General features: G+C 36.9%; 1 protein-coding gene and 6 non-coding genes across 9 annotated transcripts in view; 3 read left to right on the top strand and 4 right to left on the bottom strand.

Moving 5' to 3' along the window:
- The window catches only part of LOC106085149 (phospholipid-transporting ATPase ABCA3), a 119,464-nt gene extending 99,409 nt beyond the window's left edge, over window positions 1-20,055 (bottom strand). Inside the window, exons 1-2 of one of the 3 annotated variants that reach the window (XM_059366359.1) lie at window positions 19,940-20,055; window positions 19,377-19,794 (exon numbers count right to left, since the gene is read on the bottom strand). The gene's annotated coding sequence lies outside the window, so the exon portion shown is untranslated. Of the gene's footprint in view, window positions 1-19,376 lie in introns of all 3 variants that reach the window. The other 2 variants (XM_059366360.1, XM_059366362.1) reach the window with 2 other exon arrangements.
- On the top strand, window positions 7,844-7,934 carry Trnay-gua (transfer RNA tyrosine (anticodon GUA)). The gene is given in 2 exon segments: window positions 7,844-7,880; window positions 7,899-7,934. It is a non-coding gene; the product is annotated as a tRNA-Tyr (tRNA).
- Window positions 20,056-23,153: 3,098 nt separating the features above from the next.
- On the bottom strand, window positions 23,154-23,251 carry Trnay-gua (transfer RNA tyrosine (anticodon GUA)). The gene is made up of 2 exons: window positions 23,215-23,251; window positions 23,154-23,189 (listed from the first exon to the last, which is right to left on the bottom strand). It is a non-coding gene; the product is annotated as a tRNA-Tyr (tRNA).
- Window positions 23,252-23,688: 437 nt separating this feature from the next.
- On the bottom strand, window positions 23,689-23,783 carry Trnay-gua (transfer RNA tyrosine (anticodon GUA)). Its single transcript has 2 exons — window positions 23,747-23,783; window positions 23,689-23,724 (listed from the first exon to the last, which is right to left on the bottom strand). It is a non-coding gene; the product is annotated as a tRNA-Tyr (tRNA).
- Window positions 23,784-24,100: 317 nt separating this feature from the next.
- Window positions 24,101-24,195, bottom strand: Trnay-gua (transfer RNA tyrosine (anticodon GUA)). Its single transcript has 2 exons — window positions 24,159-24,195; window positions 24,101-24,136 (listed from the first exon to the last, which is right to left on the bottom strand). It is a non-coding gene; the product is annotated as a tRNA-Tyr (tRNA).
- Window positions 24,196-24,721: 526 nt separating this feature from the next.
- Window positions 24,722-24,819, top strand: Trnay-gua (transfer RNA tyrosine (anticodon GUA)). The gene is made up of 2 exons: window positions 24,722-24,758; window positions 24,784-24,819. It is a non-coding gene; the product is annotated as a tRNA-Tyr (tRNA).
- A 111-nt stretch (window positions 24,820-24,930) lies between these two features.
- Trnay-gua (transfer RNA tyrosine (anticodon GUA)) lies at window positions 24,931-25,027 on the top strand. The gene is made up of 2 exons: window positions 24,931-24,967; window positions 24,992-25,027. It is a non-coding gene; the product is annotated as a tRNA-Tyr (tRNA).
- The last annotated feature ends 2,958 nt before the right edge of the window (window positions 25,028-27,985 follow it).

Below are 27,985 nucleotides of genomic sequence, written 5' to 3' on the forward strand. Positions count from 1 at the left end.
ATATAATTTCTTCTATGAATATGACATCTGTATTCAAAAATTGTATAATTTTGGTTGTACTTGTAGGCTCAGCATCTTAAATCGAGTAATCGTTTGGCATGCATGATGTCAATATATAGTCCGATATGTTTCATCTTCGAACTTATCCTTCCATCTTCGAAAGTGGACATAAAACCGGACTCATATGCAAGTTATTTAGAGCTTAACGGGATTTTGTCATCGAAAATTTGTGTTAAAGTCTTAGAGACGGCCGCCCCACCGATCAGAACAAGATTTTACGGGAATGGCAGGTAAAGGAGTAGAGTATGAATTTGACATCGAGATTTTGTTACTAGTCTCTGGTGGCCGCTCCCCTCAGACAAACTTCCCAAGTGGATATTTAGACCATATAATTTCTTCTAAGAATATGACATCTGTATTCAAAAATTGTATAATTTTGGTTGTATTTGTATGCTCAGCATCTTAAATCGAGTAATCGTTTGACATGAATGATGTCAATATATAGTCCGACATGTCTCATCTTCGAACTTATCCTTCAAAAGGATAAAAAAGACACCTGTTAAAAACACACACACTATAAAAATCTAAGTTAACATTTAATGTTTTGATACAAATTTGTTTTATGTGCCAGCCATAATTTTTTTTCTGTGTGTAGCTAAAAAAAACACAATTTAAAAAAAATTTCTGTATACTAGTGATGCTATTATTCGATATCATATTGATAATATGCATGGATATTTGTTTAAACGACAGTGATAGAAGTTTATGGGCAGCACATTGCCCTTATTCACATGAGACGAATGACTAATTTCAGATATCTTGCTATCATCATTCCATCGATAAATGGTTACTATAGTTTAGGGCCATGGTTATCTTTAGCTTATGACTTTTGTCATAAATCCATAAACAAGAAAACCACTATGCGTCCAAGAGAGCCTACTACGCCTTTGGAAAGAAACCAGGAAAAGCCTAACACAAAGGGTAGAAATTAACAGACGATACGTATTTGCAGTATGACATGCCACTTTTTGTATCCATTTGACTTTCTTTTTGTATGTCAGATACGAATAAAGCGCGCTTTAATCGGCAGGCATGTATTTGTCATGTGTATTTTACAATTTTTATTCCCATGTGCTTGCATGCACATATTGGGTTGCCCAAAAAGTAATTGCGGATTTTTTAAAAGAAAGTAAATGCATTTTTAATAAAACTTAGAATGAACTTTAATCAAATATACTTTTTTTACACTTTTTTTCTAAAGCAAGCTAAAAGTAACAGCTGATAACTGACAGAAGAAAGAATGCAATTACAGAGTCACAAGCTGTGAAAAAATTTGTCAACGCCGATTATATGAAAAATCCGCAATTACTTTTTGGGCAACCCAATATATCCAATGCAAATAGAGCTCGCTTAACCAAATTGCCGCGACCATACGATGACACTCTTAGTCTTTTGCGCTTTAGGTTAGGCTAGGTTGAAAAGAGGGTGTGGATATTAATCCGCCCCATGCCACTATGGACATACACCAAAGCCAGAAATCGGCTTGTTGTTCGCTCTAAATACTTGACGCTGAACGCCTGGGTTCGAATCCTAAGCTCCTGGGTTGGAATCCCCTCCTAATGCTGGAGGTACTTTGCCATGTAAAAACTTCTCCCCAAAGAGGTGTCGATCTGCGGCACGCCATTCGGACTTTGCTATAAAAAGGAGGCCCCTTATCATTGAGCTAAAAATTGAATCGGATAGTACTCATTGATTTGTGAGAAAATTGCCCCAGCTCCTCATTGGAACGTTCATGAGCAAATTTTCAATTTGCAACCTCGAAAAAGAAAATCTAAATCGGTAGATTTAGTTGGTTTATGTCTGGTATTGTGTCCCCACCTAAGTGCCGGTGTCTGTTTGCCGCAAAAGCCGGCAATGACAGGATATGCTTCAACGTCTCATCATCTTCTTCACATGCCCTACACATGCTATCATTTGCCGCATCGATTTTGCATAAGTGAGCTCGTAGTCCTATGTGTCCCGCTATGATATCAATAGCTATACTGACCTCCTACTTGCTTTCTTTCAGTAATAGCCTTGTCTTCTCACGATCTGGATGCCCCCATAGGATTTTCGCCGTCCTACCGACCATTTCGATGTTCCACAATGTTGCATGCGCATTCGTCGCCCACTCCTGTTAGGATATCGAAAGCTTTACTGACCTCCTGCTTGCTTCCTTTCAGTAATAGCCTCGTCTTCTCATAATCAGGATCTCCCCTTAAGATTTTGATCGTCCTGCCGACCATTTCGCTGTTCCACAGTGTTACGTTCGTAGCCCACGCTCTTAACTAGGACAGCGTCGCCCTGAAAGTTTGTTGACGGCAGTCCTCTGGCCTTCACTGCCAAATCGTCTGCTTTTCCATTCCCCCTTACACCGCCATAGCCCGGCAGCCAAACGATGCGGATCGTGCCACTCTCAGGGAAGGCGTTAATACCCTTACACTCCAAGACTGTTCGTGACTTCCATCCTGGGTGTTATTGCCTTATGGCCTTTTTACTGTCCGTAAAGTTATTCACACTCGACGTCCTCGCGTTAACACCACACCACCTCACGTATTAAATGATCGCCCGTATCCCCGCCTGCAGAACCGTATTATGGTCAGGCAGTCTAAAACAAATCTCAGTCTCTGGGTTCTCAATATAGATACCCAGGCCATCTCTGTTTTCTTGCTTTGATCCATCCGTGTAGCAAGTTCTTCCAGATGGCAATACTAGGGTTTCGTCAATACAAGACTGTGCCGCTGGCATTAGTGCCTCGCACTCGACCTCAAGTGTCGTCTCAGTTATTCGATCGAAAACCTCTTCCATTCCTTCGAGGTTTCCTATCGTTGCGATGGCATGACCTGCTCCTATCCTCTGTCCATTCTCCCATCGCCTTTAGTCTCATAGCCGCAATGGTTACCTCACACTTAATCTGTATGTCTATGGGTCGGATAATTGGAACAGTCTCTAGTGCCCTAGTGGGCGTGGTTCTCATCGCTCCGTATATACCAAGACAACATGTTCTCTGAACCTTTTGTATTTATCCTTTCATTGCACTTTTTCTCCATCGCAGTCCACAAAACTACTGAAGCGATATAAGTATTGGTCTAATCACGCTCCTGTAAAGCCTGTGGACTATCCTCGGATTCAGGCCCCATTTCGATCCGTCCAGTCTACATAGAGCCCAACATCTGTGAGCCTTCTCAGTACGCTCCTGAATGTGACACTTCCAATTAAGTTTCTTATCCAAGATCACTCCTAAGTATTCGACCTCGTTAGATATGGAAATCGTTTTATTGAGGAAACGTAGTGGGTCAAATTGGCCCACATTTGTCCTTCTCGTGAACAAGCAGATTTCGGTCTCTTGTCTTACCCCTTAGAAGTATTATAACATTGTCTGCGTAGTAGACGGGTTCATATCCCTCCTCAGTCAGCATTCGTTGCGCTTTAACAGAAACATTTTGCTTTAACATCTTGAGGCCGTAGAAGTCTAATCGGAACAGTACTGGGGAGTTGGAGTCGAGCAATTTTGCCCGGAGTCGGAATCGAGATAATTTTCTCGACAAAGTAGTAAAAATATATCAACTATAAAAAAAATAAATTTTAAAAACTTGACCGGACCGAATCTTGGTTACCCACCACCATGGATTCCTCTAAAAATTTACCCTTATAACCTGAGTTTGTATTTGAATTGTTTTGGTCTCAAGAAGTCATATCGGGATTTCGGTACTTACAGGGTCTATAGACCATATTGACCGATTCGGATAAAACTTGCCACGGATGTTTTAAGTCGTAAGATAGGTTTTTTGGCCAAATTTCAGCCAAATCAGGTGAAAATTTAGGCTTCTAAGGGCTGAAGAAGTCAAAATCGGTTCATATGGGGGCTATATATGTATATAGACCGATTCGGAACATACTTGGCATGGATGTTGGAAGTAATAACTCAAACCTTTATTCCAAATTTCAACCAAGTCGAATGAAAATTGAGGCTTCTAAGGGCTCAAGAAGTCAAATCCGAGATACTTGGCATGGATGTTGGAAGTTATAACTCAAGCCTTTGTTCCAAATTTGAGCCAAGTCGAATGAAAATTGAGGCTTCTAAGGGCTCACGAAGTCAAATCCGGGGTTCGGTTTATATGGGGGCTATATCTGTTTATAGACCGATTTAAATCATACTTGGCATGGATGTTGGAAGTCGTAACTCAAGTCATCATTCCAAATTTTAGCCAAATCGGATGAAAATTGAGGATTCTAGGGGCTCAAGAAATCAAATCGGGGGTTCATTTTATATGGGGGCTATATCCAAATCTGAACCGATATGGCCCATTTGCATTCCCCAATGACCTACATAAACAGTAAGTATCTGCGCAAAATTTTAAACGGCTACCTTTACGCGTTCGATTGCTATCATGATTTCGACAGACGGACGGACATGGTTAGATCGACTCAGAATGTCGAGACGATCCAGAATATGGGCAGTGTTTTTGGGGAGCGGCAGCAAAGCGGACGAATTTACGACCAAAGCAATATGGGGCTCAAATGATAGGTCTTTGGGAGTAAAGCACGAATCTGATATCAATATTCGGGAAAGTGTCTATGGGGCCACCCCACCCCAAACACCACCTAAATACGACGTAGTTGCTGACCAAATAATTCTACCAACGAATTAAACATCAAACAGATGGCTTTGGTGCACGCACATTCTTCTGCAGAGACAAAGAAGGAAATCTGGTAACTGACACAGATGGCATGATAAGAATATGGAAAAAGCATTTTACCCAAGCTGGAGTCCGACGATGGCGGCGAAGATGATACCGCAGAACCAATCAATGATGATGGTATATTCAGAATGAGGTTCAAGTAGCAGTGACCCGGCTAAAGAAGAACAAGGCAGTAGGAGCCGACGAGTTACCCGCCAAACTATTTAAGACCGGAGGCGACACGCTGATAATGCATCTGTTTATCTCCGCAATCTCGCTAGAAGAAGGCATACCCGATGACTGGAACCGCAACTACAGAGAAACCGAAATGTGCCAACTACAGAGGAATAAGTCTCCTCCCCATCGCATACAAGAAACTCTCGAGCGTACTGTGTGAATGATTCAAAACCTAAAGTCAAAAAAATAATTGACCATTTCTTTGTTGACTACAAAGCCGCTTTCGATGCCCCTTGACGTTCAAAAGTATTTCAAGTCATGTCTGAGTTTGGTATCCTATGGTGTGATCTCTTAAATATCCTGCTGAAGAAGATTATACGAGATGCAGATGTGAATAGATTTGGCACGCTGCTCACAAGAGAGCACATGCTTCTCTCCTATGCCGACGACATCGATATCATAGGTCGGTCATCGGAAGTAGTAACTGCAGCCTTTGAAAGAATCGAAAAAGAGTCAGTGAAAATGGGTCTGGCAGTAAATGGGTCTGGCAGTAAATGGAGATAAGACGAAATGGATGGTTTCAACTCCCAAAACGCCTTGTACAACCTAGTAGATAAAGAAAATGGAGAAAGTTGGGAACCACAACTTTGAGGTAGTCAGTAACTTTATCTACCTCAGCTACGCCTTAACCGAAACGAATGACACCAGTTTTGAAATAAGCGAAAAATAATACTGGCAAACAGACGCTACTTTGGACTAAATTAGCAGTTTAGAAACAAGGCCACCTCTCGACGGACGAAGATTACAATATACAAGACACTGATACTACCAATATTGTTATATGGTTCTGAGGCATGGGTACTTGTGAAAGCAATTGAGGCAGTGCTTGGAGTATTTGAGAGAAAGATTCTTCGTAAAATATATGGACCAGTTTGCGTTAGAGGAAAATATAGGCGACGTATGAACCACGAGCAGCTGTATGACGACGATAGCATAGTTACACGCATCAAGCTCCAGCAAAGAAGTCTTTTGAAGACAAACGCGGTGTTACACGCAAACCGGGAAGACTAAAAGCCCGATGGAAAAATCAAGTGGTGGGAGACACCACGAAACTTGGTGTCAGAGATTTTAGAATGAGCGCAGAAGATCGAGGCGCTTGGAACGCTATTCTACGTTCGGCTAGTGGAACAAATGTTCTGTCATAGCCAATAAAAGTAATTAAAGTAAGTGAATGGAGCTCGATATTGATAGTTTTTAAGAGCCCATACCCCAAACCGGACATATTTGCCGACTTTTGCAATAAGGGGTTTAAATGAAAGGTATTTGAGATTAGAAATCGAATTTGATATACAATTTTCAGGACAATGGTAATATGCGGTTAAAATAAATGCTATTTGAGAGTGGGGCACGATACTGATATATTTTGTAGGGTTAAGTGTTTGACAATGTGGGGCTCAAGTGAAATGTATTAGGGAGTAGAGCAAGAAATTTGAGACCAATTTTTTGGGTGTCTATCCCTTCCCATCGTAATATGGGGCTCAAATAAAGGCATTTGGGAGTAGAATACGAATCTGATACCCAAATGTCGAACCATGTATTTGGGCCACCGCCCCTTCCCCAAAACACCCCCCATAGAGTACAAATTTACAGTCCATGGTAATATGTGTCTCATAAGAAAGCCATTTGAGATTAGAAAACGAACTAAGTGTCTGGGGGAACACCTCACCCCCAAAAACACCCCTAAATCGGAAATACGTACTTACCCATCATGGCAATATGGGCCTAAAATTAAATTTATTTGGGAGTAGACCACAAAATTTACACCCAGTGTGGACTCCATGGGAATATCGGGCTTAAATAAAATCTTTTAAGAGTGGAGTACATCTAACATCCAAGCGAATTCATAGACCCATAAAGATCATATGGGATTCAGATAATGCCATTTATTGGGTTGCCCAAAAAGTAATTGCGGATTTTTCATATAGTCGGCGTTGACAAATTTTTTCACAGCTTGTGACTCTGTAATTGCATTCTTTCTTCTGTCAGTTATCAGCTGTTACTTTTAGCTTGCTTAAGAAAAAAAGTGTAAAAAAAGTATATTTGATTAAAGTTCGTTCTAAGTTTTATTAAAAATGCATTTACTTTCTTTTAAAAAATCCGCAATTATTTTTTGGGCAACCCAATATATTGTTACACTGTTAGTCAAGCGATATAAATATACTAGCATGGTATTTCACTAAAAGCTCTTTAATTGTCGAAAATAAATATTGAAAGGATAAAGTAAAAGTAGGCGCAGCGGAGCAGGCCCGGTTCAGCTAGTTTTCCATAAATAAGAACAAAATTTTGTATAATTTAAAAAAAAATTCAGCAAATTCAAAAATTTTTTTGTGATAATCAAATTTCGTCCAATTTTTGGAATTATATTGAAGTTTGGCGAATTTTCTATAAATAATTCAACGAAATTAAAGATTAACAAATTTCTATACGACTATTTTTGAAATATGTTTCAAACTATAAAAGATGTCCATAAAAATTATGGGTTCCCCAAAAAGTAATTGCTGATTTTTTAAAAGAAAGTAAATGCATTTTTAATAAAACTTAGAATGAACTTTAATCAAATATACTTTTTTTACACTTTTTTCTAAAGCAAGCTAAAAGTAACAGCTGATAACTGACAGAAGAAAGAATACAATTACAGAGTCACAAGCTGTGAAAAAATTTGTCAACGCTGACTATATGAAAAATCCGCAATTACTTTTTGGGCAACCCAATAAAAATACCTCTTGAAAATATGTCTTTTTATGTTATTACCAAGTGTCACTTAATGAGATATGACCTCTGATTATTTATTCAAAGTTTGTGCTTAAATGCATCTGCAGACAAAAACAAAAATGTCTTAAAGAAATGTACGTCATGTTTTGGTGAATTAATTTAGCTTAGCATAACCTTCGATAGCTCAGTTGGTAGAGCGGTGGACTGTAGAAAATTGAAAAGATTGAAATCCATAGGTCGCTGGTTCAAATCCAACTCGAAGAAGTAAAATATTTTTGCCAAAACATGGCTCGTAGTTTACAAAAAATTTAAATTTTTAAGATTCATACAAATTGCAAATTTAGGTATTTAAGATGCATTACATATGTTCTTTTATAATTCAGAGATTCTTTTTAGATCCACCTTATACCAAATGTGGATACATGACTTGTACAGTACTTCCAATGTCTTTTCACTATAGTCCCATATGCATACCGACCGAGACAATATCATTATGGGGGTTTCCACGCTAGAGCTGCTTTTTATATCTATGGGGGATATGATATTCCGGTCATTTTGTTTGAAACACCTCGAAACATTGATCTGAGACACCATAAATTATATATACATATATTTTTAATCGACTTGACATTCTAAGTCGATCTAGCCATATCCGTTCGTCTGTGGAAATCATGATAGTCGTTTTGTTTTGCTGATTTGACATCATTTTTGTACTTAAATTTCACATATGCCCTTCAACTAAATTCATTTGTGGAAATTTTTAGTAGAATCTGTGGTGGCGACTTCCCAAGGCGTTATTTTGCGTTTATATTTATACCCACCATCGCGAATGTCGAAAAGGTTAAATAGGTCACCATGCCAAATTTCAGCAAAATCGCCTTTTATGGACCCAAGACTATAATTATATATCATTACGTATGTCGAAGAGCCTAACGCAACACATTATGCCAAATTTCAACGGCAATAGATAATAAATGTGGCTAAAATGGGCCTAAGACCTTAAATCGGGTTATCGGTATATATAGCAGCTATATCCAAATATAGACCTATCTGAATCAAACGGGCACGGATATCGAAAAGCGTAACATAGGTTACATAGGCCAAATTTTAGCGAAATCGGACTATAAATGCGTTTTTTATGGGCCCAATACCTTTAATTCGGAGATCGATCTATATGGCAGCGACTGTATTCAAATATAGACCGATATTCAGGTTTAAAGTCTTGAGGCAATAAATTGATCATTTTTCATACGATTTCGATACAATTTGGCACATTTCTGTGAGTTGTGGTCCAGATCGAACCATATTTAGATATAACTGCCCTACAGACCAACCGCCCGATCTCCCGATATAGGATATTAAGACCATAAAAGATCTATTTATTAACCAATTTCGATGAACATTGTCACTGTGAGTTCTGGTAGACCACCACCCATTCCTATCAAATGTGGTCCAGATCGGACAATATTTAGATATAACTGTCATATAGACCGATCTCCCGATGTAGTATATTGAGCCTATAAAATCGGAATTTTTCATCCGATTTCGATGAAATTTGGCACGTTGAGATCTTGTAGACCCCTACACCTATTTGTTGACAGCCTAACGCAAAACATTGTGCAAAATTTCAGCGGTTATAGATAATACATGTGGCTATAATAGCTTAAAATCTAAGATCAAGAAAAATCTGTAGCCTGATTTCAACAGACAGACGGATGGACGTACACTCATAGAAAACTCTCCTGACTGTCTGTATAAATTTTGCTGTTCTTATGCCCAACACCATAGGATGAGAGAATACTAATCTAGTCATTCCGTATACTAATCTAGTCGTTCCCAATTTTTATCCGATTTTGCTGAAATTTGGAATAGTATTTTTGTTATGACTTCCAACATCCGTGTCAAGTATGATCCGAATCGGTCCATAAACAGATATAGTCCCCATATAAACCGATCCCCCAATTTGACTTCCTGAGCACTTAGAAACCTCAATTTTCATCCAATTTAGCTGAAATTTGGAACAAAGACTTAAGTTTTAACTTCCAATATATATGCCAAGTATGATCCGAATGGGAATATAAACAGATATATCCAACATATGAACCGATCCCCGGATTTGACTTCTTGAGCCCTTACTTAACCTCAATTTGCATCCGATTTGGCTGAAATTTGGAACAAGGACTTGTGTCATGTCTTCCAACATCCATACCAAGTATGATCCGAATCGATCTATAAACAGATATAGCACCCATATAAAACAATCCCCTGTTTTGACTTCTTGTGCCCCTAGAAACCTAAATTTCACCTGATTTGGTTGAAATTTTAAGCAAAAACTTGGCACATCAGTGCCAAGTTTTATCCGAATCGGTCAATATAGTAATATTGAAATCTTAAGCCCCTCGGAGCTTCAATTTTCATCCGCTTTGGCTGAGCTTTGGAACGAAGACTTGTGTTATGACTTCCAACTTCCATACCAAGTATGATCCGAACCGGTCTATATGCAGATATCACCCCCAATTAAACCCATCCCCAGATTTGATTCTTCAGCCCTTAGAAGCCTCAACTTTCATGCGATTTGGCTGAAATTTGGAACAAAGGCTTATGTTATGATTTTCAACATTCATACAAAGTATGATTCGAATCGGTCTACATAAAGACATAGCCCCCATATAAACCGTTCCCCGGATTTGACCTGATTTGGATGAAAATTTGACAAAAAAATATATTGAAATTTTGCCTTGATATAAGACAAGTTTTTGAAAATTTTATATATAAAGAAAAGTTCGTTGAAATTTTGGAAAATATTTCATTAGCTTTTTGTTTTTAGAGAAAATTGTATTTAGGTTTTGTATTTATACACGCAAAAAAAACGTTCGGGCATTTCTACGACAAACAAAATACCTTTATCATGAAGTTTCACTTTTATTGTAACTGTGCATCGTTTCGCTTCAACATATCAAACGTTATCCATTAACGTAGCTTTATTGAACGATACTAAATTTCTTTATTGTAATCCCTTTATCAGCTTCGCTCACGAAACGATTACTCATTCACCGAGCCATTAATTGTTCTCTTGTGTCTCTCCTACTGGAGAGAAAGCGTCAGTATTTGAGCATATAGACCAGGGATGGAAAAGTCAGTACTTTAGTACTTTTTTTTTCAGTACTTTTTCCACCCGAAGAGTACCGTAGTACCCCCGCGACGGATTTAGTACCTTTTCAAGCACTAAGAATTTTTCAAACAACTCGTATGTTTTCGAACCTTTCTTGTCTAAAGAAGCGAGCATTTCTCACGATAAAATTGGGATAATCACTTGTTAGCCGATCGAATCAAGTCCATCCGATTATCGAGTTGGCGCTAAGCACATCGCTTGGAGATTGAAAGGAACAATGTTCGCTCATATTTAGAAACAGATGCCTCATGTACATGTCGCCTTATTTGACTTATTTAGCCTATAGAAAGCTTTGGGAGCGACACGGACCCCCACGGACACTTGGCCTCTGAATTCTATATGAGATTCGTGCTCGAGTCCCAGATATCTCCCATTTAAGTCTCAAATTGTACCGATCTATATGCCCGTTTGGGGGTTTTGCTTGACTCGAAATTTCAATATTTGATTTATGTTTTTAGGTAACTATTGGGTTGACCAAAAAGGAATTGCGGATTTTTTAAAAGAAAGTAAATGCATTTTTAATAAAACTTAGAATGAACTTTAATCAAATATACTTTTTTTACACTTTTTTTCTAAAGCAAGCTAAAAGTAACAGCTCATAACTGACAGAAGAAAGAATGCAATTACAGAGTCACAAGCTGTGAAAAAATTTGTCAACGCTGACTATATGAAAAATCCGCAATTACTTTTTGGGCAACCCAATATCATTATACAATCACAAATTCGTCCAACCATCTACGAGATATGTATATCTCGGATATATCACGAACCCTTCGGCTTTCATTAAGGTGCAAGTGATACTTCTTTCTTATTGCAGAGTGCAGTTCGATTAAAATTTAAGCCCAACGATGTGCCGAGTTCGAATGGCGAGTCGCATAGCGATACCACTTCGTAGAGATACTTGAAACCTTTATGCAAAACTTAAAAATACTCTTTCGGCCCAAAAAGTACCTTTGTAGTACAATTTTAAAATCTGTATTTTCCATCCCTAATATAGACCAGTGATGGTCAAAAATACTGACACTATAACATATTAGTGAGTATGTTCACAAGAAAATAATCCCAAGCAAGCCCAAGGGCTTGCACATAATTGCAATTGTGTGCACGTCACAAACAACATTTTGTTCTTTTTCTTTTTGACTGAGCAAAGAGCAGTCAGTATAGTGAGCAGCTCGGTCGAGTTCGAATGGTAAACTAAGAAAGTGACAACTTTTAAATTTTCGGCTTAAGTCCAAATACTCTGGTATGGCCGATAACAAAAATCATTGAAGAAACACTCAAATGGCCGCTACGTATAAAAAACAAAATAGGAATTTCTAACGCCCATACATACGTTGTTTGGTAACATTTACGCTATATAGAAATATGCATCCTAAAGAAGGTATTTAAATGTGCGAAAACAACAACTCCCATAAGTATTTTTTTGTTTTATTTTTAGCATAACGAACACAGCAGGTCATAATACAAAACCATAATGGAGCAAAAATGGAGGGATAATTGTATATCATAACATCGAAATATACCCAAATAAACTCTGAAAGAGTTTGACTTGCCAATTTAGAACTGCTTATATGAATTATGTGACAACATTACATAGAACTTGGCATCATCTATTTTAAAATTAAATAGAATAAACATATACATAAGCATTACATTAAAATAATTTATAAATTAAGAAAACCTAGTTGAGACCCCGAATAAAATAGAGGGTATTGTCAGGGTAAAAAATTTATTGCAAAAAAACATGTACTATCATCGTAAACAAAGCCCATGTTTTTCACAAAAGAAGTTAACTTGTCAAAAATTTCCTATATGTGAAAAAAAAAATATTTTTTGTGCGTAGAAAGTTTTGTTAAAATTTTTCTTGGAGAAAATCTTCATTGAAATTACGGCATTCGAAAGAATTATTTCTGCCGCCAATGATTAAAATGATTATCCCAATACGTACCTATTAACCTTTTATCTTCTGATTTTACTTAACGTAAACATTTCTTCGCTGATCTTAAGAACTTACTGATTCTGGTAATATTTGTATACAAACTTATCTATCGATTAAAAACATTTATTGATCTATGATTGACTGGTATATTTGCACGTGATACTCCACACTTCTTTATTCTTAGCAAGAACAACTAACTAGCCATGTGATCATCAATAAAAACAAATGCACTCACATGTAGAAATAGTATAAGATATCGAACACTACTGGTCATTTGCCGAATCTAACCTTATCTGAATCGATTATAATGACATAGAGATTAAATTGAATTGTTTGAATTTGATTAAATTGTTTGTTCCCTTAGTATAGCCTACATAAATCCAATTTAATGAGGAAAAACACTGAAAGTTTCCACATCATTTAGCAACAGAGACAGCTGAGCGACTTAAGTTTAAATCAATTCAGCCCATTTTATTTAAAAACAAGTAAAAGCGTGCTAAGTTCGGCGGGGCCGAATCATGGGTACCCACCACCATGGATTCCACTAAAATTTACCATTATTCACAAAGTTTGTATTTGAATTATTTTGGTCTCAAGAAGTCATATTGGAATATTGGTACTTTGGGGGCCTATATCACCGATTCACATAAAACTTGGCACCCTATCATAAGATAGGGATTCGGGCCAAATTTCAGCAAAATCAGGTGAACATTTAGGCTTCTAGAACTGAAGAAGACAAATCCGGGGATCGGTTTATATGGGGGCTATATCGTTTTATAAACCGATTCGGATCATGCTTGGCGTGGATGTTGGAAGTCATAACTCAAGTCTTTTTTCCAAATTTCAGACAAATCGGATAAAAATTGAGGTTTGTATAGGGGCTCAAATTGGTGGATCGGTTTATATGGAGATTATATCTGTTTATAGACCTATTCCGATCATACTTGGTATGGATGTTGAAAGCCATAATCGAACGAAAATTGAGGCTTTTAAGGAATCAAGAAGACAAATTTGGGGATCGGTTTATATGGGGGTTAAATCTATTTATAGACCGATTCAGATTATACTTGGCGTGGATGTCATAACACAAGTCTTTGTTCCAAATTTCATCCAAATCGTATGAAAATTAAGGCTTCTAAGGGCTCACGAAGTCAAAACCTGGGATCGGTTATATGAGGGCTACATCTGTTTATAGACTGATTCATGGATATAGGAAGTCATAAATGTTCCAAATTTCAGCCGAATCGCATGAAAATTGAGGCTTGTAGGGGCTTAAGAAATCAAATCCGGGGATCGGTTTAAATAGGGGTTATATCAGTTTATAAACCTATTCGGATCATACTTGGCACGGATTTTGGAAGTCATAACTCAATTCTTTTTTCCAAATTTCAGTTAAATCAAATGAAAATTGAGGCTTTTAAGGGATCAAGAGGTCAAATCGGGGGATCGGTTTATATTGGGGCTATATCTATTTATAGATAGATCTGGATCATACTTGGCGTGGATGTCTGAAAGTCATAACACAAGTCTTTTTTTTCAAATTTCAGCCAAATCGAATAAAAATGCAGGCTTCAAGAAGTTAAATCTGGGGATCGGTTTATATGGGGGCTATACCTGTTTATAATACTTACCATACTTGGCATGGATGTTGGAATTCATAAATCAAGTCTTTTTTTCCAAATTTTAGCCAAACATTGAGGCTTCTAGGGGCTCAAGAAGTCAAATCGAAGGATCGGTTTAAATGAGGCCACCGTAGCGTAAAGGTTAGCATGTCCGCATATGACGCTGAAAGCCTGGTTTCGGATCCTGGCGAGAACATGAGAAGAAATTTTCAGTGGTGGTTTTCCCCTCCTAATACTGGCAACATTTGTGAGGTACTTTGTTATGTAAAAACTTCTCTCCACAGAGGTGTCACATGTTCGGCACGCTGTTCGGACTCGGCTATAAAAAGAAGGCCCCTTATTATTGAGCTTAAACTTGAATCGGACTGCACTCATTTATATGTGAGAAGTTTGAACCTGTTCCCTAGCGGTAAAAAAAAAATATATATATCCAAATCTGTAGGCCAACGTGGCGCAGAGGTTAGCATGTCCGACTATGACGCTGAACGCTTTGGTTCAAACCCCGACGTAAACATTAGAAAAATTTTCAGCGATGGTTATCCCCTTACTAATGCTGCCTACATTTGGGAGATACTTTGCCATGTAAAAACTTCTACCCAAAGTGGTGTCGCACTGCGGCATGCCGTTCGGACTCGGCTATAAAAAGGAGGCCCCTTATCATTGTGCTTAAAATTGAATCGGACAGCTCTCATTGATATGTGAAAAGTTGGCCCCTGTTCCTAAGTGGAATGTTCATGGGAAAATTTGCTTTTGCATATCCAAATCTGAACCAATATGGCCAATTTGCAATCCCCAACGACCTACACCAATAAGGAGTATCAGTGCAAAACTTATCGTGATTTCGAGAGACGTAGGAACGGACTTGGCTAGTTCGACTCAGAATGTCAAGACGATCAAGTACATATATACTAGGGTGAATTTATCTCAATGGGACAGTAGGCGGTACCCCCATAAAATGTTTTGTTAGATTTTAAGATTCACAAAATTTAAGCACAATTAAAAAATGTTAACACGTGCTTCTGGGGCCTCAAAGTTTAATAACGATGAAGATGGATTTGGGGGCTGGCACCAAAAAAAAATATTAAACCAACCTAAAATATACTTTATGGGGTCGCAGATCAATATTTCGAGATTTCGAGGTGTTAGAAATGGAATGACTAAATTACTATACCTCCATCATATGTCTTTATCATCATACATGTATATACTTTACAGATCAACATTTCGAGGTGTTACAAACGGAACACCTCGAATCCCATGGTGGTGGGTATAAACCGGTCCCCTTAATATCCCCTCCATCCCATGGTGGTGGGTATAAAAATTAAATAAAGTACTTTGTTTTGTTATATTTTTTGGAACATATAACGTTGTAAATTAAGTTATTCGCCTAATCGCTTAATGTAAGTACGAACATGTTCTGTTGTACCCACTTTTTGTATTCACTGTAAATTTGTATGTTCTCTTACTTTACACTTTACAATTGCACCTTTAAGAGTATTGGCATTAGAGGAAATGCGCAACTGATGTCAGATTCTTTTAACTCTCTCTCTCTCTCTCTCCCTCTCTTCCGGAAACTTTGCTGTTTTCCTGGCACAAACACATGTAGGGTTACCGTATTACCTTTTTATTGTGGGCAACCAAATTTATTAAATTAAATTAATATAGATGTGTTTTTCGACTCTTTAAACAGGCATCAATTTGAAAACAACCATGAATGAACAATGAATTTAATTTGTTTTCAATCGATTGTGGACATTTTTATTGCTTTCAAAATTTTTTCCAAAAAAGTTTGTCGTTTTTTCGACACGTTAAAATTTAAATTTTGTGTTTGTTTGTCCCCTGCAGAACTCTGAACCGGTCTCAAACTGGTGATTTCATCAGTTTTCAGTGACCAGTGACAGGTCCCCTTACTATCCAACTATGTCATATCTAGGGCATGATTTTTGGATGAAATTTGAAACAGTGCGTTTTGGTACTCCGCTAAACCTTCTTGTTGAATATCGTCCAGAACGGACCATATTTGGATATAGCTTCCATATAGACCGATCTCCCGATATAAAGTCTTGAGCCCATAAAAGGAGCATTTTTCAGATTATTCAGGTGCAGATAGTACCATATTTGAATCTAGCCCCAGGTTCAGTCGTTAAAGGCAAATAGAAATCGAACTAATGACATATTTTATCCATTAATCAACCACTAACAACTATATCCATACAGGAAATATTTTATAAACTCAGAATTGCAATTGTAAAATCGACACAGTAATTCTAAATTAAGTTTCGTTCGCCAATTCACAAAAAACAGCTGCTTTCCCTTTATAAATTCAGCTGTTTTCAGTGAATTGGCAAATGGAACCAAAATTTAATTAGTACTTGAAACATTCAATTAAATTTTTTTCTTTACTTTTTAAGTTTCGCATATGAATATGTTCGATTGAAAATATAATGGGTAAGAGCGTGCTAAGTTCGGGCGGGCCGAATCTTATATACACTCCACCATGGATCGCATTTGTCAAGTTCTTTTCGTGGCGTCTCTTTTTAGGCAAACAAAGAATAAGGAATAAGAACTGTTATGCTATTGGAGCTTTATCAAGATTTAGTCCTCTTCGGACCATAAATGAATTGAATGCTAAATATTGTAGAAGTCATTGTGTAATATTTCAGTCCATTCGGATAAGAATTGCGCCTTGTAGGGGCTCAAGAAGCAAAATCGGGAGATCGGTTTATATGCGAGCCGTATCAAGCTATAGATCGATTCGGACCATATTGGACACGTATATTGAAGGTCATGGGAGAAGGCATGGTACAAAATTTCTGCAAAGTCAGATGAGAATTGCAGCCTCTAGAGGCTAAAGAAGTCAAGATCTCAGATCATTTTATATGGTAGCTATATCAGGTTATGTACCGATTTGCTCCATACTAAGCACAGTTGTTGGAATTGTTACCAAAACACCGCGTGCAAAATTTCAGTCAAATCGAACGATAATTGTGCCCTCTAGAGGCTTAAGAAGTCAAGACCCAAGATCGGTTCATATGGCAGCTACTTCAGGTGATGAGCCGATTTGAACCATACTTAACACAGTTGTTGGAAGTGATACCAAAACACCACGTGCAAAATTTCAGTCAAATCGGATGATTGCGCCCTCTAGAGGCTTAAGAAGTCAAGACCCAAGATCGGTTTATATAGCAGCTATAACAAAACTTGAACCGATATGGCCCATTTACAATCCCAACCGACCCAATTAAAGGTATTTGTGCAAAATTTTAAGCGCCTAGCTTTACTCCTTCGTCTATGATTACAACATAGGAAAATAATTGTGAGAGAAATAGGGATACACAGGTTTTTCATATTAAGGTTAAAATATTTATTTTGAATGAAGTGTCTTGAGTAGGTGTTTGAGACTCTTTTGGACAGTTATAAGCATCAGTTCTCAAAGAATGTAGGATTTGAGTTTAGGGTCATTATCTTGATAAAATTGGAATTTTTCCCGATTCTATTTTTTCAGCACTACATTTAAATTTATTTTTCTGAATGTTTAAATAATATATCTTATCCCTGATTTTTACTGTTTACTACTCTTTACTACGCTGACAGCACTAAGGCAACCCCATGCTATTATAGACCCTACTCTGTGCTTTAAGGTTGGAACTGTGTGCTGTGGGTCCATGGCCACAGCCATATCTTACTTGGGCCATCCGAACCAAATAATGCAAATTTGCGTTCATACAACATGCAAATTCCAAAAACACGAGTTCCCAAACAAAATCCAATCGAACTTTGCTGTTTTTTGGATTTATGAACGGCCATTTGAGTCCAACTCTACCTTGAAGATCATGCTTATGGTCAGCAGATCGAGTAATATTGATTATTTTCGCTTGTTCCTTCGAGATTTTGCTAGTTCAGCATAATGAATAACCAATTATCTATCGGCATGCATGGCGATCATCTCAATTGGCATACTTTATATAGTTCATAGGTTCTTAGATCAATATTTCGAGGTGTTACCTAACCAAACTGTTTTACAGTGACTCGCAACATGCAGCCAAATATGGTCAGAATTGGCCCATAAACTGATACAGCTGCAATTTAAACCTATGTCTCAAAATTAGTTCTAAAAAGTGCGAATGTTATCAGATTCAGCTAAAATTTTGCATTATGACTTATTTGACTATCAAATTTCATATCCAAATCTTTTATAACTCCCCTTATAACCGATCTCCTTATTTGAATAAGTGATTTTTTATGATAAATTCATACAAGAAATTGTGAAGAAAAATGTTTGTGTTCAGTTTAAAAATCGGGCAAATCGCCAACGAATTCTAATTTAGATTAAAATAAAAATCGCAAGAAACCCGGAAAATACACCTAAACATTGCACGAATTTATTAGAAATTTTATTCACAAACACTTCCGCGGGAATCGTAACAGGCCTAATAATAACAAAATAAAACAATCCCACTCAGTTCTACTTATTATAGTTTTTCTCATAACAAACTATGGCAACTCTGAACAGCACAGTTCTCATTTACGTCTTGTATCATCATCTACAGAGAACACAAACAAAGCGAACGCAGATGAAGAGATTTAGATAAACAATAACAAAACAAAATGCCATTGATTGTTTGTACCTGGCTATATTCAAACAAAAAAAACAGAGAAAACAAAAATTTGCTAACATTTCACTTTGCTTAATTTCGTTCTTTTGATATTGTTAAGAAATTGTGAATAATTTTTCCATTCATTTAAAATCGCTGACATACGGCACAACTATAAAAAATCGTTTATAAGAATGACTTTCAGTTTAATGGGTGGTATTAACAACCGCTACTTTAATACATACATATGTACACATTTATTTACATGTTTTTTTTTTTTCATATGGTCGCATGCCTAGTAGTAGTATGTCAACATCTGATAAATGATTTAATGTTTTGAAAAACATTCGCATACTATTTTAAACGCTCAAAACTTACATAAGGTTTTCTTATTGATGTAGATGTGTATATGGTATTTTAGTCCCAAGACCTCCAAGGTATTTTGTTGAATCTTTGTGCCGGCCAAAGAAAATGCTGACAAAAGCTGCGCTTACACAAAATGAATCACTGTTTTATATATAGGGGGAATTTACGTTATTTCATCACAAAATTGCCATCCAATTTAAACACAGTGCAAATTACAAAATATAGTTTTTAGTATTTACAGTTTTACGCTTTAATGACTTCCGTGCCGCTGAATTTTTTATCTTTGGTTATTGTTTTTCATCACTAAAATTAGTTTATTTGCAATTTTTATTTTGCCCACATTCACCAAACTTTGAATTAATAGACATAGGAACACTTCAACAGTATATGCATATATATTCATTCATAATTAGGTATAAGCTATTCACTCCTAGATGTTAGAATATTAAATTATTTGCCTTAGAAGAAATCACACCTCTTTCATTAATGCCCATCAAACGGCAGTAACAAAGGAATGAAACCAGCTGCCACCTGCCTCCTAACTCAAAATCAAAAATTCCAAATTATTTTATTACATTGGCACAATCTTCTCTTTATTTCAAATGTTTTTGTCGGACAAAAAACTTATTTACACAGTAGACCACAAAAAAACACAAAGTAACCGCCTCTTGTTGTTATCGTTACAAATGTTCTCGTCTTACTAAATGTCATATGTTAGACACTCATCTAATTCACACAACACAGAGAAATTAGAAATCTCTGAAGAGAGAGTCCGACAAACAGCTGTTTATTATTTAATTCTATTATGTTACCAAAGAGAACGATTTGAAGGGGGAGGGAAACCAAAATAAACACCCGACAAGATTTGAAGCTGTATGTCACTGACATTGCCAATATATGTATATATAGGTATACATATATACATTAACATTTTTATCGGCATCTCTGTGTTATTGTTATGGGGGGCTTGAAACCCGGCCGGCTGACCATTTGAATATTTGTTGAGTTATGCTACTGCCAAAAAAAGAGATTGATAAAGGGGAAAATAAACAGGCACATGCTTTAATAAACTTATAAATTCAATCGTCAATGACAATCAAAGAAGGACATATAGACTTCTGTTTTTTTTTAGAGAAAGGACTATGATGGAAATAGCTCGTGCACCTAATCGGAGTAGCAATGTGCTAATGTGGCCAATCTATTGTAGAGGTCTAAGTGTCTGGAAAGAATCTACAAAGAAAAGAATCACGACAATTTATACAAAATAAATTTAGTTAAAGGGCATTATTTAATTTTAAATACCAAACTTCTGTCTAATCAGTAAAAATTAAAACTTTTAGGAACCGAACAAGGTTGTTGAAAGTCGTAACAGAACATCGCATGCAAAATTTCAACCAAATCGGACAAAAATTTTGGTGTGAAAGGGCTCAAGAAGTCAAATCGGGAGATCGGTGTGTAAGGGCTCAAGAAGTCAAATCGGGAGATAAACCGATCTGGGAGCTATATCAGGTTATAGACTGATTTTGACCGTACTTGGCACAGTGCCAGTTACCGCAAATGAGAGGTGTTCAGGAGTAGAGTACGAATTTCATATTAAAAATTGGGTCCAAGTAACTGGACCCCAACCCCAAAACCCCCTAAAACAGGTTTATTGGACGAGCATGACGATATGGGACTCAAATGAAAGGTAACTGGAAGTACATTACGAATATGGTCAGGAAGAACGAATAGGCTTTATAATTTGTTGGTATCGGAAGGGGGCGGACCCTCCCCGTTTACCCCAAAACGACCGCCCAAAATCAAAAGTGGGCCGATAATGATATGGATATCAAATAAAAGGTATTGAAGAGTAGAATGCGAATATGGTATTATAAAGGGTGATTTTTTTGAGGTTAGGATTTTCATGCATTAGTATTTGACAGATCACGTGGGATTTCAGACATGGTGTCAAAGAGAAAGATGCTCAGTATACTTTGACATTTCATCATGAATAGACTTACTAACGAGCAACGCTTGCAAATCATTGAATTTTATTACCAAAATCAGTGTTCGGTTCGAAATGTGTTCAAATGTTGACAAATTTTGTTCAGCGATGAGGCTCATTTCTGGTTGAATGGCTACGTAAATAAGCAAAATTGCCGCATTTGGAGTGAAGAGCAACCAGAAGCCGTTCAAGAACTGCCCATGCATCCCGAAAAATGCACTGTTTGGTGTGGTTTGTACGCTGGTGGAATCATTGGACCGTATTTTTTCAAAGATGCTGTTGGACGCAACGTTACGGTGAATGAACACATTTCGAACCAAACACTGATTTTGGTAATAAAATTCAATGATTTGCAAGCGTTGCTCGTTAGTAAGTCTATTCATGATGAAATGTCAAAGCATACTGAGCATCTTTCTCTTTGACACCATGTCTGAAATCCCATGTGATCTGTCAAATACTAATGCATGAAAATCCTAACCTCAAAAAAATCACCCTTTATATAGGGCGGCTTCCCCAACCCCAAAACTCCTCCAAGTAGGCAAATTGAACGTTCATATCAATGTGGGGCTCAAATGAAAGGTATTCGGGAGTAGATTACGAATCTGGCATATGGGGTCACAGATTTTATTGAAGTATATGGGCCGATAGGCACAATATGGGTATCAAATGAAAGGTATGAGAGACTAGAAAACGAACAACGTATTAAAATTTGGGGTTCAAGTACCCAGCGGGCCGCCCCAACCCCAAAACTTCTCTAAACAGATATATTCGACGTTCATGTCAATATGGGACTCAAATAAAAAGTATTTGGCAGTAGATTACAAATATGGCATATAAAATTAGGTCGATATAAAGGGAGGTCGCCCCACCCCCAAATACGCACAAATGGGCACCTTAGCCGACCATGGCTATATGGGACTCAAATGAAACATATTTGGGAGTAGATTACGAATATGACATCAAAATTTGCGTTTAGATCTAGGTGGCGCTTTTTCTCCTAAAAATACGTAAAATAGGATCATTGACCCATTATGACAATATGGGACTCAAATTAAAGACATTTGAGAGTAGAAAACGAATCTGATATCCAATTTGGGAGCCAAGTGTTTGGGGGTACACCCTAAAGCACCCGCTAATTTGAACTTCATTGCCAACTATGGCAATATGGGGCTCAAATTAATGGTAAATAACGAATTTAGTAGGCGCCCCAGCCCCAAAACACTTTCCAAACGGTTCACATTTAAAGTTCATGACAAAATGGGATTAAAGGGATTTGGGAGTGAAATCACAAATGTAATACGAATATTTGAGTCGAAATGTCTGAACGGCGTGCGGCAGTCCGACACCTCTTTGGGGAGAATTTACATGACCATGTATGGCTTGGTACCTCACAAATTTTGCCAGCATTAGGAGGGGACAACCACCGCTTTAAATTTTTTTCGATGTTCTCGCCAGAATTCGAACGCAGGCGTTCAGCGGATATAGGCTACAGTGGCACGTATTCGATAACGACATTCAGGGCGAAGTGTCCCCACCCTAAAAAAACAGTAGAGTTAAAGAAGGCGCAGCGGAGCGGGCCCGGTTCGGTTAGTTTCCGATAAAAATGAAATTTTGGCAAAATTTTCTATTTAAACGGTATTTTGACAAAATTTCTTATAGAAATTAAATTTTGACAAAAGTTCCCATAGAAATTAAATTTTTTGAAAAATTTGTCAACATATTCCTCAAAAAGCATATTTCGACGAAATTTTTTAAAACAATCAATTATAATCCAAGCTTTATTTTAACCGATGGTTAAAAATAATTCCTTCGAGCCGGATTTGAACCAGCGACCTATGGATTTCTACTTTTTTCCAGATTATGTCTCTACAGTCCACCGCTCTACCAACTGAGCTATCGAAGGTTACATATGTTTGTAGTTTTAAAGCTATTGGGTTGCCCAAAAAGTAATTGCGGGTTTTTCATATAGTCGGCGTTGACAAATATTTTCACAGCTTGTGACTCTGTAATTGCATTCTTTCTTCTGTCAGTTATCAGCTGTTACTTTTAGCTTGCTTTAGAAAAAAAGTGTAAAAAAAGTATATTTGATTAAAGTTCATTCTAAGCTTTATTAAAAATGCATTTACTTTCTTTTAAAAAATCCGCAATTACTTTTTGGGCAACCCAATAAATACTTAATATTTATGTAAATGGTATTAAATATAATATTTTCCAAACATGATCTGGTACAGTTTCTTTTCTTTTAAAATCTGTATTTCAATATTATTTTTAATTAATATTTTTTTTGATTTTATTTTTTATTAAAATTTTATTTTTTTATGATACGTATTTAAAAAATTATCCTTCGAGCCGGATTTGAACCAGCGACCTATGGATTTCTTCTTTAAGTCTTTTACTTCTACAGTCCACCGCTCTACCAACTGAGCTATCGAAGGTCTTGTTATGATTATAGTTTTTCTTTGAATTCAAATTATTCTTATGTTAATTTATTAAAAAAAAATTCAAACGCCAAATCAAATTATAATAGTAATGAGGTTCTGCAAAGTCTTTTGGATTTTTGTTTTGAAGATTACCCCATATTATATATTATGAATGAAAAAGCGTTAAGGAGAAAATACCCTCCTTTGTCTATTTACTGTTGTTTTGCCATCCAACTTTATATTACGTTTCTCAAACCCCAATATTTTGTTGATTCTTTTTAATTTCGATATTGAGATTATTTAGAACTTTTTGTACACATTTTTAAAAACTATCCTTCGAGCCGGATTTGAACCAGCGACCTATGGATTTCTATCTTAAGAAGATCACATCTACAGTCCACCGCTCTACCAACTGAGCTATCGAAGGTCCTAAATAAACATTGACAGCTGGCAAGCATGTCTTTTATGATGGTATAAAAATGGAATTTACTTTACAATTTCAGATCATGCAATCCCATTGTCTAGCGAAAAAAAAAGTTAGTTAGAGTGCACTACCAACAATTTTGCCGTTATTCGCACCACTTTGCTATAAGTGGTACACACAAGTGCACATTTCAACATATTCAAGGAGTTGTTGCTATTTGGCCCACCAACTGTGTGTTTGTGGTGACTGTGTGTTTGTGTTGATGGTTAAACCGTACGATACATATGTATATTCAGATGAGGTTTTGCTTTCACTTTTCGTTTGATTTTGCCTTAGATATCTTATAAATCAAGTTCATTGTTCATTTATGTGTATGTTGTAGCAGTGTCGTTAACATAAAATGTTTTTAACAACAATTCATTGCATAATTATTTCATTGATAAGCATGGTAGCGACTATATTTAGCATACAATGTGATTTGGTTGACGTTTTCTGTTTTGTTTTGTTTAATTTTGCTCGTGCTCGAAAACCTTCGATAGCTCAGTTGGTAGAGCGGTGGACTGTAGAAAATTTGCTAAAGATATTGTGGACATCCATAGGTCGCTGGTTCAAATCCGGCTCGAAGGATTGGTTTTTTGTTTTATCACAAAATTTGAAGTATTCAGACGTACATTTGTTTATTTCTTATCGATACACAATTTAAAATAAAAGCATTTCAAATGAGTTGCTAACAAAAAACCTTCGATAGCTCAGTTGGTAGAGCGGTGGACTGTAGAGATTGTACAAAGTGTATGTGGAAATCCATAGGTCGCTGGTTCAAATCCGGCTCGAAGGAGAGATAATCTTTTAAATATAATGAAATCATGTTAATTGTAAGAGCCCAATCCAACAAGAAATTGTAGCAAAAAATGTGTCTAAAATTAAAAGCGGGTACATTTAATAAAATGATATGCACTTTACGAAACCGATTATAAAATATGCATATGTATGTTGTATCAAGGTCCAAATTTTAAATTGATACTGAAAATATATGGTACAAAAAACAAAAAAAAAACATAAAAATAAAATGGGAATGGGGAGAGACAGAATTTGTCTCGCGTTGTAAAAGCTGCTATCACACGATATGTATAGTCAAATGTATTTTGAAGATAGTAACTCTGAAAGTTATACACATCGTGTGATACGTATGAAAAATTTAATATGAACAAGTAAAAGCGTTCTTTGCCCCGTATAGATAATAGATAGATGGAAAATAGATAAGAATTGCTACGCTATTGGAGCTATATGAATTTATAGTCTGATTCGGACCATAATTGATTTGAAAGTTGGATACCATAGTAGAAATCATTGTGCAAAATGTCAGCCGAATCGCATAAGAATTACACCCTCTAGAGGCTTAAGAAGTCAATATCCCACATCGGCGAACATGCATGTACCCATATCTATCCATATCCATAAAAATGAATTTGTGTATGTTTGATTGTATTTATGTTTGTGGGTTTGTAAATTTGTTTTTTCAGTATAGACTCTAAATCGGTAATTCGGTTGAATCGATTGTGGGGAGTAGTCTGGAAGGAACAATAGGCTATATATTTTGTTCATAGGCTATATATTTTTTGGTTCATAGATTTTGTTAAATGTACGATCCAAAAATAAAAGTAAACCGATCGGGATAATATGGGACTCAAATGGAAGGTATTCAGGAGTAGACTACGAATTTTATATTAGAAATTGGGTCCAAGTAACTGGGGGGCAGCCCCGACTCCAAAACCCCTTTAAATAGGCATATTGGACGATAATGACAATATGGGACTCGAATGAAAGGTAATCGGTAGTTGATTGCGAATATGATCAGGAAGGAGGAATAGCCTTTATAATTTATTGATATTGGAAGGGGACAGATCCTCCCTCCTTACCCCAAAAACAGCACCCAAATTCTGGGTTGATTGATCAGGACAATATGGGTATGAAATGAGAGGTATTGGAGAATAAAATACGAAGATAGTATTATATATTGGGTTGCCCAAAAAGTAATTGCGGATTTTTCATATAGTCGGCGTTGACAAATTTTTTCACAGCTTGTGACTCTGTAATTGCATTCTTTCTTCTGTCAGTTATCAGCTGTTACTTTTAGCTTGCTTTAGAAAAAAAGTGTAAAAAAAAGTATATTTGATTAAAGTTCATTCTAAGTTTTATTAAAAATGCATTTACTTTCTTTTAAAAAATCCGCAATTACTTTTTGGGCAACCCAATATATTTGGTCCAAGGAATCCGAATCCAAATCGAATCTAATGAAAGTAATGAAAGGTATTCGAGAGTTGATTATAGAGTGTGAGTAGAGTGCGTCATTCAAATATGTGCTCAAGTGGCAGATGGAGTGTAGCGCACAGCCCTCATTTGGAAGCCCTCCACCAAAGGGTTGTATACACCAATCATGACAATATGTGGTTAAATTAAAGGTATAATGTTGTGGACTACGAATCGTATATCTTTATTCCGCTCCTATATCTATATATCCGATATAACGGACCACCTCACCCCAAAACAGTCGATTAATCACGATGACCTAACAGGAAACTATGTGATTTATTTAATTTGTGGGGACACAAATATATGTATGTAGGCCGCCATACATCAAAAATTATGACGTTCAGCGTGACATATTTACCGACCATGGCAGTATGGATCTAAAATGAAAGGTCTTTAGGAGTAGATCACGAAACTGACTTCCACTTTTGAGACAAAGTCTCTGGGGATCCAATACACTCTTAAACAAGACTTTTACTTAATGGGGTTTAGATAAGAGATATTTGAGAATAGAAAAATCTACAGAAAAATTGGGATACATTTTCAAACTAAGCAGAACATTTTAAAATTTTGAGTACTTTTCTCCAACATAGCATTATCGGGCGAAGCAGGGCGGGCCGAGTTCAGATAATCTTATATATAAAAATCAATTTGTGTTTGTTTGTTGACTTGTTCGTTTTTCTGTTCCGTATAGACTCAAAAACGGCTGAACCGATTTTCATGTAAATTTCATAGATATCTATAAGGGGGGAGCGGACCTTCCCCCTTACTCTAATTTTCAGAAACGCTAGATCTCGGAGAAGTGTGGTGCGATTTAAGCAAAATTTTCTATGCCTCAAAACCTAAAACCAGCCGATAGTAATCTAAAAACAAACATTTGGTATCCAAATATCGGATGGGGTACTTAGGGGGGCCGCCCGACCACCAAAACCTACCAAATATATATATAGACCAATCACGAGAACCTGGGACTCGAATTAAAGGTATTTAAGGTTAGAAAACGTATCTGATATCCAATTTTCGGACCAAGTGTTTGGGGAATCACCCCAAACCCCTAAACACCCCATTTCGGACATATTTACCTACCATGGCAATATGGGACTCAAATGAAAGGTATTTGCGGGTAGAAGACGAATCTAATATCCAAATGTGGGACCAAGTGTTTGGGGGCCGCCCCTCTCACAAAAAACACCAACCAAAGAGGACCAATTTGCGACCATAGCAGTATGGAACTCAAATCAAAGGTCTTTGGGAGTAAAGCACGAATCTGAAATCAATAAATAGCAAATTTTTGCCCATGAACATTCCTCTAAGGAACTCAACTCGGGCAAACTTCTCACATATGACTAAGTGCTATCCGATTCAAATTCTAAGCTCAATGATAAGGGGCCTTCTTTTTAATGCCGAGTCCGAACGGCGTGCCGCAATGCGACACCTCTTTGGTGAGAAGTTTTAACATGGCATAGTACCTCACAAATGTCGCCAG

This window comes from Stomoxys calcitrans, chromosome 4 (genome assembly GCF_963082655.1).
Source record: "Stomoxys calcitrans chromosome 4, idStoCalc2.1, whole genome shotgun sequence".
NCBI lineage: Eukaryota > Metazoa > Arthropoda > Insecta > Diptera > Muscidae > Stomoxys > Stomoxys calcitrans.